At 37.9% G+C, this 10,304-nt stretch overlaps 1 pseudogene; it reads left to right on the forward strand.

The window, feature by feature from the left end:
* Positions 1–8,764: 8,764 nt before the first annotated feature.
* Positions 8,765–9,601, forward strand: LOC149259161 (ATP-dependent Clp protease adapter protein CLPS1, chloroplastic pseudogene; annotated as a pseudogene).
* Positions 9,602–10,304: the final 703 nt, after the last annotated feature.

Below are 10,304 nucleotides of genomic sequence, written 5' to 3' on the forward strand. Positions count from 1 at the left end.
TTAACAAACACATCGGACCCGATGAGCCATGTAAATTATAATTTATAATCATATCGAGTCCATTTTTGGCATAACCGGTGATCACTTTTACCACCCGAAATCCACCATTAGCATGCGATTCCCATGAATTCATGCAAACATCTTGAAACATAACTGTTGTATCGGACCCACCAACATGCACGCTCAATCCTGGCCATGGAATGCCCTCACTTGATCCAATGGTTAGGGATCATATCGTGCAGACTAAAAGCCCCGATAGTTAGCGCACGACGAGGGTGATATTTCCTCCCCACCCTTAGCCACGTGTGGCATGGTGAGTGGAATCGCTCCCGATTGTGAAAAAATGCTTCCATCCTAAAGAGCATGTGATAAACCAGAAACCACCCAGAGGGCAGTGAAGCGGCCACTAGAATACAAGCAGGGGTTTTGCACCTGTCGAGAAAATCTGGATTCCGGCACAAGGGCCAAAGGAAGATGAAGATCCCTCTAAGACTACCGGTTTGTTGTTACCTGGGTTAAGGAGGTCGACATAGAACTGCATCCTAAAAGGGACCTCACATATGTCATAACTTTTCATAATGAATCCAGATCGACGAGACCCTGTCTATGTGGCTCTGTTTCGGAAATTTTGTCTCTTGATTTTTCCTGATGCTGCTATCGGTCACTGATGGCCATGGATGAGAATCCCTCCTTCAACCTGTCATCCATTATCTCCTCCCACCAGCAGCACAAGTCAGTATGCTTGTTCTGTACCCCTTCATTTGCAATCTAGTCCACAACTTTGTTGGCTTCCCTGCGAACATACATAAACATAAGAGTTCTCAGCCTTCATAGGTGCAATTGGATTCTTTGGTAGACTTGCAGAAGCCACCAGTGTTCTGAGATTTTCTTAGGAGTAGCGCTAGCATTTATCCTCTTCGATGAGTTAATGACTAATTCCGAGTTAGCCTCAATGATGAAATTGTGAATGTTGTGCTTGAGCAGAATTTCCAGGCATAATTCCATCGCCATGAGCTCAGCCATAGTGTTGGTTGCTTTTCCTAGATAACTGTGGAAGATGACTTGTATGTTTCCTTCCTCATCCCTCAAGACCCCTCCATAACCAGCTTCTCCTAGATTCCCTTTTGAAGCCTCGTCTATGTTGAATTTTAAAAAGCGATGAGAAGGTGGTTTCCAAGAAGACATGTCTGCTAAGGTCTTCTTGTTAATCTGCATAGAACCCTGAGGGGGATGAACCTTGAGCTCTAACTTCTCCAAAATTTTGGCTTCTCTTTGACCGATGAGTTTACCAGTAGCTGCACCTCCAAGGATATGAACAATATCTTTGAGTTGTTTAAGGATTAGCTTAAGGATGCTGCTCACCGGACTCGTTTTCTCCTTGAAAATCCTGTTGTTGCGCTCCTTCCAGACATTCTAGATTATGAATCCTAGGGTCAACATCTAGGCGTAGTTAATGATCTCATTGTCTAAAAGAATTTTCCGCCAATTCTTCAACATAGTAGTGATGTCATTAACATTTATGTCTCTCTACTCAAAGACTTCTCCAAACAAATTCTAAGGTATTGTGGTGAAAGTGCATCTATTCAGTAGATGATTTGTAGTTTCTTCTTGTTGTCTACATAAGTGACATCTTGAGGGGCCAACAAAGCCTCTTTTTCTTAGGTTATCCCATGTCAGAATCTTGCCCTGTTGAACTAGCCACTTGAACAGTTTTACTTTCATCCAATGAGGATTTTCCCAGATTTCTTTCCATGTCTTATCAATGTTTGGAAGGTTAAGCCTTGCATCTATTCTTTTGGCTTACCTAAGGTTGAAGAGACCTATCTTGTTCTTTCTCCATCTTAGTTGATCGTTCAAGTTTGAGTTCAATATTTGTCTCTTGTCTAAAAGATCTTGAAGGGCTATAGCTTGAGTATGCAGGATGCCCAGTCCACTGTAATCTAGAAGTTTCCAAGTTCTCCATTTCCTATCATTCCTTGATTGATCCCAATAGTCACTTACCTACCTTAGTCCTTTATTGATGGTATCAGTGTGAATGTCTGCTAATTCTTCACTTTGGATATTGTCCCCCTGCTGCCAATTGTCCTCACAGAACCAAGCCAGGTTCCCATTTATGATCTCCCAGAAACTATGGTTTTGGACTAGGGCCCTATTCTCCCATGCCCTATTCCAAATTGCAGAACCTTTTACTTGTCCTGTCATTCTGATTAGATTTTTCTCCTGCCATTCACTAGCATATTTTTGCTTCTAGAGTTTTGCCTGAGGGGCTTGTATTTCTTTCAGCCATCTCCACCAGATATTGGCACCAAGAAATCTTTTCAAAATTCCTGGGTCATGAAGACCCAAGCCAGCGTGGGACTTAGGTTTGCATACTCTATCCCATGCCACAAGGGCCCATTTCTTCTTTTCTTCACCTTTACCCTAGAGAAAGTCTCTCTGAATGTTTCTTATATTGGTAATTACGCTGGCTGATGCTGGAATGGTAGATAGCATATAGATAGGGATACTTTGGAGGATAGCCTTAGTGAGAATCAGTTTCCCTGCTAGATTTAGTGCTCTGTTTGTCCATTTGTTGATCTTATCTTTTAGCTTATTAAGAACAGGCTTCTAGATATCCTTGTGAAGTTGTTTGTCAGTGAGAGGAACTCCCAGGTACTTCACAGGAAATGACTCCCTTTGAAAGCTCAAAATTCTGGAAAGGTTTCTTTGAATTGAAATATCTGTATTGAAAAATAAAATAGTTGATTTAGTGAGACTTACCTCTGTGACTGCTTCCTTGGAAAACTCACTCAGAATCTGTTTGAATGCTTTGGCTTCCTTAACAGTGGGTGTGTCTTGAAGCATAGTGTCATCCACAAATCGCTGATGTGTCATCATGTCCCCACCTTGAGTGAGTCTCAGACCTTGAATTCTCCCTTCCTCCTTAGCAGCTCTGATAGCTCTTCCTAACCCTTCCATCATTAGAATGAAAAGGAAATGAGAAAGAGGATCTCCTTGCCTGAGACCTCTAGAAGGCTTGAAGGTTTTGGAAGGAGCGCCATTGAGAAGAATTGAACAGCTGGCTGTGGTAACTAGCGCCATAACCCATTTAATCCAATTGTAATCAAAGCCACAGGCTTTTAAAATTTCTCTTATGTACAACCAACTAAGTTTGTCATAGGCCTTTGCTATGTCTAGCTGCATTATCATTCCTGCCTATTTGTTGGTAATGAGTGAAAGAACCATTTCATGTGCTTGAATTATATTATCTAGAATCTGTCTTCCTTCCACATAGCCCGTTTGTTCCTCTACCACTAGGGTTGGGAGGAGAGGTTTGAGACGGTTGGCAATGACTTTGGATATGATTTTGTATGTCACATTACATAATGCTATAGGTCAAAATCTTTCTGGAGAGGTGGCCTTCTCCTATTTGGGGATTAAGGCTATGAATGATTCATTGAGTGCCTTTAAGACTTTCTTAAAACTTCGAGAGTCTTCCACTACCTCCAGGATGTCCTGTTTCACTATCCTCCAAAAAGATTTGAAAATGTCTACGTTAAAGCCATCCAGGCTTGGTTCTTTTCCATTTTGCATCTCTTTCATGACTTCTCAATTTCTTCCTCTGTTACTGGTTTATTGAGATTGAAATTATCTTCTTTGGTAACCAATTTAGGGATGTACTGAGTGAATTTTTCCGTAAACTGGTATCTATATTCTGAAGTTTCCTCAACAATTTTTTGAAAATGTTGGAGTAGAACCTTCTCCATCTCTTCATGAGTCTTTCTCTCTATTCCATGCTAATATGTAAGTTTCACAATTCTATTGTTGTTTCGGTGAGCTAGGGTGGATCTGTGAAAGGATTTGGTGTTTCTCTCCCCTTATTTAATCCATTGTACTCTGGATTTCTCTCTCTAGAGTATTTCCTCTTGAAGGCATTTGTTGTCCCACTCCTGCTGGAGTGACTTTGCCATCTCTTTCCTTTCATCTGTATATCCTTCTGTGATAAGGATTTGGTTTATTTCCTTTAGTTTCTTTTCCACCTCTCCTTTAGCTTTTAAAATGTTACCAAATTCCTTTTTATTCCACTCTTTGAGTCTGCTTTTAATGTGTTTGAGCCTGCATTGAAGAAGGAACATCTTTGTACCTTGAAGGTGAAGCTCTTCCTTCCACCATTTTTCAATGTTTGTGAGGAAATCTGAATGTGTGAGCCACACATTCTCAAACATGAAGGGGGTGTTCCTTGGTTTTCCAAAAAGGGAAGCTTCCAATTGGATAGGCCAGTGATTTGAACCCCCAAAAGGTAGTATGAGTGCAGTAATGTTGCTTCCCCTGAGAAGAACTTCCTCTGAAACCATAAATCTGTCCAATTGTGAGGCCACTTGGGTAAGGCCCCCTCTTTTGTTATTCCAAGCGAAGATTCCATTGCTTGTTTCCATATCAACCAATTTCATATCAATGATGAAGTTCTGGAAGGCAATTGAGTCTCTACCAAGTATTCTAGTTCCTCCTTTCTTCTCCATGAGTGATTTTGTTACGTTAAATTCACCTCTAAGAATCTAGGGTAGAATTGGATATCTCTTCTTCATATCCTCCAGTGTTGTGAGGAGTTGAAGTTTTTCCTCCATTGGTTGCGGACCATAGACATTGGTGATCATGTAACATTGTCTGTCACCCACCGGTTGGAAAATCAGAGAAAGGTGATGTCTGGATGCCTCCGCATCAATCACACCAAGTTTCTGTGGATCCTAGAGAGTGAGAATATCACCAACAGATTTATTTGCCTTAACTTCAAGGTATTCATATTTTTTTACCCATTTGCTATGTTTTTCACGGATTCTCTCCACTGAACATTTTTTTTCCTGTATAAATACTATGTCAGGTTTTTCCTCTCTGATCCTTTTACCTAGATTCCTTTGTTTTCTTCTGCTCCCTATTCCTCTAATGTTCCAGGTTGTGATTTTCATTGAGGTGGTGTTTTAAAGGAGTAACTAGAAAGTTCTTTCATCCGTCCTGAATCAATCATGAGTTTGCCACACTCTAGTAGTAATTCTTTCTATCTTTTTCTTCCCCTTCTTTTTCCTGGATTCTTTGATAGTTTTCCTATTATTAATCCTATTGAGGAAGTCCCTTTGTTTTCCTAGTTGTCATGTCCTCTTTTGACTCCTGCAGCTATTTGATGTTCCTTGTTAAGGAATATCTGTTGGACCTTGTCCATGTCCTTCTGAGGGATGGAGTTTATTCCTAGGTTGCCTCCCTATTCTAGAAACTTTTCTAGCTCTAGGTTCTCCCTTTCCAGGATCTCCTATAAATATTGATCCTTTGTACCACTTTAAATTTGAGTCATTTCCTGGTCTTTTTCTATTTCCATGGTACTCAAAGGTTCCATTGTGTGTTCATTCTGTTCCTAAGTGTACTCCATGTTGGTCACTTTTTCTTTCCCCCTTGTTGTCTGATTCTATGTACTCTATTTATCCATTCCATTAGCTTCTTTTTCTCCTAACATCTCAAAACTATTGTAACTTTTTGTTTTATCATTCACACTATGGTTCTTTTATGTCTTCCTTCCTCCTCATTTTCCTTTTCCTCCTACTTTGATGAAACTTGTCTGGTCTTTTCCTTTGTTGGTATTTAGGTTTTCCTCCCTTCTATTGAGAGGACAGTATCTGGATAGATGCCCATGCTCATGACATTTGTCACATCTGAATGGGATATGTTCATAGTCGACTGCTTGAACCCATTCCTCGTCATAGACTTCTAGAATGACCTCATCTTGAAGGGCTCCTGATAGGTCCATCTCCACACATATATAGGCATAGGATGTATATTTTCCCTTATAGTTGCCTCTGAAATTTGTAAGAAATGACCTAATTTATTGCCTATAGATTTTAAATACTGTGGAATCTATTAATCTAAAGGTAAGGAGTATAGTTGAATCCATACTGGTACCGCAGTGAAGGTTTCTTGTTCTGGCACAAAGTTCATCGTCCATGGACGCATATAGATACCAACAACTGCAAAGAAGTATGGCCCTCCTTCAAAAATTATGTCTCTATCTTCCATGTTCATGAACACCACAGTGAAAAAACCTTTGGATCTAAGATGTATATTTAACTCCCCCCTTGGTTTCTAGTTGTATTTTATCCAAGTGTACAACACTTTCTATGATGGCTAGATTCCTGTAAATTTGCATATGATGGCATAGTTAGCCATGTGATCCTTGTGCGCTTGCAGAGCTGGATCGTTCAGAATAACTCACGGTTTAGTTATGGTCTTGGGTTTACAGGGCCCCATATTAGCTCTGTTCTCTAATCCTTGACCTCTCTCTTCCTCTTTCTCCTCCTGATAGTTTGCTTCGTGGGCCCCTTGATCTGCATTGGTTTTGCTACCTTCTGCCTTCTGAGTTTCTGTATTTTTTGCCTTGACCTCCAAGGGTTGTGGAGGTTTTTTATTTTTCCCTCCTCTTCCTCTGTTTGCTACTATATTACTGTAGGAGGGAGTGGAGCTCCCTCCTCCCTATGTCTCCATGGATGCTTGGTGCCCTTTGTCACTTGCTTCATTAAACCCTAGAACTAGAGCTGTTGTGATTTCCCAGCATGCTAAAACTATGACTCGAAAACCCTCTAGACCCATTATCATAGATTCAAGGCTTAGTCATTTTTTAAAGGAATGGAGAAAAAGATCCTTCACTTAGAACAAATCAGATAAAAATACCCAATTCTTATGTAATAATTCAAATATCGAATAAGTATGCTTCATATAAACTAAAAATTTGGATGTTGGGATAGAGAAATGCTTAAAACCTGAGTCACGACCAAGGATGTTTTGAGTGAATCTCATGCTAGTATTTTCAGATTTGATAAAGTTCTTTTCTCGAACTAGTGGCAATGCCAAGAAGGACAAACAATAATAACTACTTTAGAAGATTACAAATTCACATTGACAACTCTACGTTTTGCCTTGCACTAAATCTCATCGGTCTTAATATAGTACCTCATAAGAAATAGAGAACTAAAAAATTTGTCAAATCAGAAAGACAGTAAAGATTCATGATCTCAGTCATTCATGTGTTTATCAACTGGCATTACCATTAACCAAATTTTTACCTAACTTGAGAGTAGATAAGTGCTAAATTTTATCCTTAGATATTTTAATAAAATAAAGCGTGCTAAAATTAGAAGGAACAAAAGATCATCATAAAAAAAGAAACAAAAACAAGTTAGGCAGAATGCTAAAACCAATTTAACTATATAGAGAAACTTCATTGCTACATCTAATAAAAGAAATCAAATATAAACCAAGCATTTTGTTTAAAGCAGTTTTTTGTTTGGAAGTGTTTTGAAAAACATGCCCTGCAGAGCTGCACCATAAAGAGTAGATTTTATTTGCCTTAAGTGCCAAGCTTGGGGCTTATGTAGTCCCCCCACTCCCAAGATTTTAACCCAATCTCTTCCTTTTTATTTTCACACAATTCAGGTGGGGCAGACCAAAGTGAGAATGGAACCGTAATGGATGTCTCTATTGAGATCAGCAGTGAACTAATGCACCATTGGCGCTGAAGGTAGTTGTCATGGAAATAAATTTCGAAAGATAAAGTTGTTAGTAAAACACAGAGTTTAAGATGAAAAAATATGATGATGCCTATACTAGATTTCAAGCTATAGTACTTAAACTTCTATATCATGAAGTATGTCTTAAATGTTAAAAGAAAAACAAGTCACAAATCAATCTAGTTGGTACAGTAATTGTCACCATCCCTATTAGAATGAGGTTCATAAATTAGTAAGTACTTATTCTTGTAGCCTTCCAGACGAAACCTCAAAACCCTATTTTGTGCATGAGCTCACATGCATGCATATAACATGCATATAGTAGCTCATAATATCAGAGGAAAAGGTGATGGCTTAAGGGATAAACCTTGATGGGTGTAGCTATCACCATGGCTGGATAGTCACTATCCCAACCACAACACAAGGAGTAAAAGCTATTTTTTAAAATTGGAAGATGGCATTCACCCATATATTCTACAATTCCATATGATATATTTTACTAGTAACATAGTCTTTGAGGGGAGGTTTACACACACTTTATTTGATTGAGCCCTACGACCTCAAACTATTTTCTTCTGGTTAAATATGAAATAGAAAGACACATATAAAGAAATAAGCACTTTATAGATATAAAGATTTAATGCATATGGATAAAATTGTAGTTGTCCATAAAATCATTTTATGTTAGAGGCCTTATCAAATCTCTAGTTACATGATAATAACATAAACAAACTAAGTGGGTAAGAACCCAAAAATGTAAGATCTCATTGATTATCATCATATTAGTCAAAAACCTAAATAATTGTTGATATCATTATCGAGGGATCTACAATTAAAATACAAGAATGGTAAAATCATTAGAGATCTTGCCTTGTTGGTTTGTTTAAAATGTGGCATAAAAATATTTATTTCTCTTATGCCTTCAACATGCAAACTGTAGCCCCAACAGAGCCCTCCCATGCATCAAAACCTTGAGGAGATTATTCTTCATTAGCTAGAGCTTGGTCCATCTCAAAGGTTGAAATTTCAACCATAGTTTACTACCGATCAAACCCTCAATCACTGGGTACACACAAATTATTCTCCAATTGAAAATCAATGGAAAGCAGGAAAGGAAAAAGAAATTCATGGAAACAAACAACAATGAAAGAGGAATAATGGAAATAGGCCCACGATTCTAAAGTTGTCCTCTCATTATATACCATATGAGCTTGTACTCTCAAGTAGGGTCAAAAGTGATGGCCACTTTAATACCTTCGATATTAATTCTTCCCCATCCCCAATCATATCAGTGTAAATTAGCTTTCCCTTATGGGTAAATTAGCAATTAAGCACATGTGAGATACTACATGTACAAAGAGGGAAATGTGAGGAGAACAACCACAAGACAACAACATTGTAAAGTCTCCAAGGTGACAAAATATCATAGTCAAAAGGGACATGCATGACCTGGGTGTTTTTTGCAATCAGATCAACCTCACCATGGGGAAAAGGTAGTGGATTGATAGAGACACCAACAATTGAGAAAACAACACCTAGTCGAGAATCATAGTTTGATTTACAGTAAATAGAACAATGACTTATGAATAGATTCTTATTTCAAACTTTCATCGTATTATCTTATGTAGAAATTTTGTCAAATAAAGATATCTACTCCGAAGGACATGGCTATTAGAGTGTATGTGACTAGAATTTTACTTGAATTTTATTTTCATTGTCAATGAAATAGATATGATGTCTTTAGAATTTCCAATTCCTTCAATGCATCTTCTAAGTCTCTTTCTATTTGCTTGTCACTACAGTAAAACAAAATCAAGGAAAACATGTCCACCATATCATGTATTATTGCACAATGACAATGATAAAAAATGGGAGTATGATGTGCAAGTTTTGATGGAGGTTATTCCAAGAAATACCCTTGATATTGTTGTTAATATCCTACAAAAATCCCACTAAAATTACCTTGCACTCATAATTATTGGTGCTTAGGTTGATGCTGAAGAACACTGCACAGAGCTTCAAGGAAATACCTTAGTTCCATTGAGCCTGCCAATGATGGTTGTAGAAGATTTTAGCCATGTTGACTTGTCAGGAGCACTGCATACTATGATTAGGGTAGAGTTGTAGGTATGCACATCAATGTTAGTCATATAAGTACAATATGTAAATTTAACTATAGGAATCCTAGAATATAGTCCCTTGAAAATGGAATGCTAATACTTGCATAATTTCGAATGCACATTTGTAGCTCTCTGTAAATGAAATGAATCAAAGCAATGAGATCATGCTACTTGTGGTAGTTCAGGAACTTGTATTATGAAGGAATTGATAGAGAGTATTTTATGTATTCTTTCAGTTTAAATGGCTAAAATTTTTGTAGTGCATATCCTTATCTGCAATTCATGGAAACTTGTCTTTAGTTGTATTTTCTAAATTTCAAATATAATTTTTTGCCCTTGCAGATCATTTTGGTAACTTGGTGAAATGCCTCTGAAGATTACTTATATGATTCTATCTAGTCAATCATTCCGCATTTTTATGTTGCTTTGCACCTTTGACGAGGTTGAAGGGGCAAACAAAATATGAAAATCTTTGTAGGTAAGAGAGACATATATATTTTGTATGTATTTTTCTTGTTTTGATGATTTGATATGCAGGTTGTTTTTGTTGTAGATTATGTTATCTATAACCTGAAGAGTACTTAGGTTAACTGAGAGGTAGCATCACATGATTTTGAGGGGTTAAATGTCTTAACACATTTCACAGATTTGTCAAAGT

Source organism: Pinus tabuliformis, chromosome 6 (genome assembly GCF_031772625.1).
Source record: "Pinus tabuliformis cultivar Carrire ecotype Pingquan chromosome 6, CPIR1, whole genome shotgun sequence".
Taxonomy (NCBI): Eukaryota; Viridiplantae; Streptophyta; class Pinopsida; order Pinales; family Pinaceae; genus Pinus; species Pinus tabuliformis.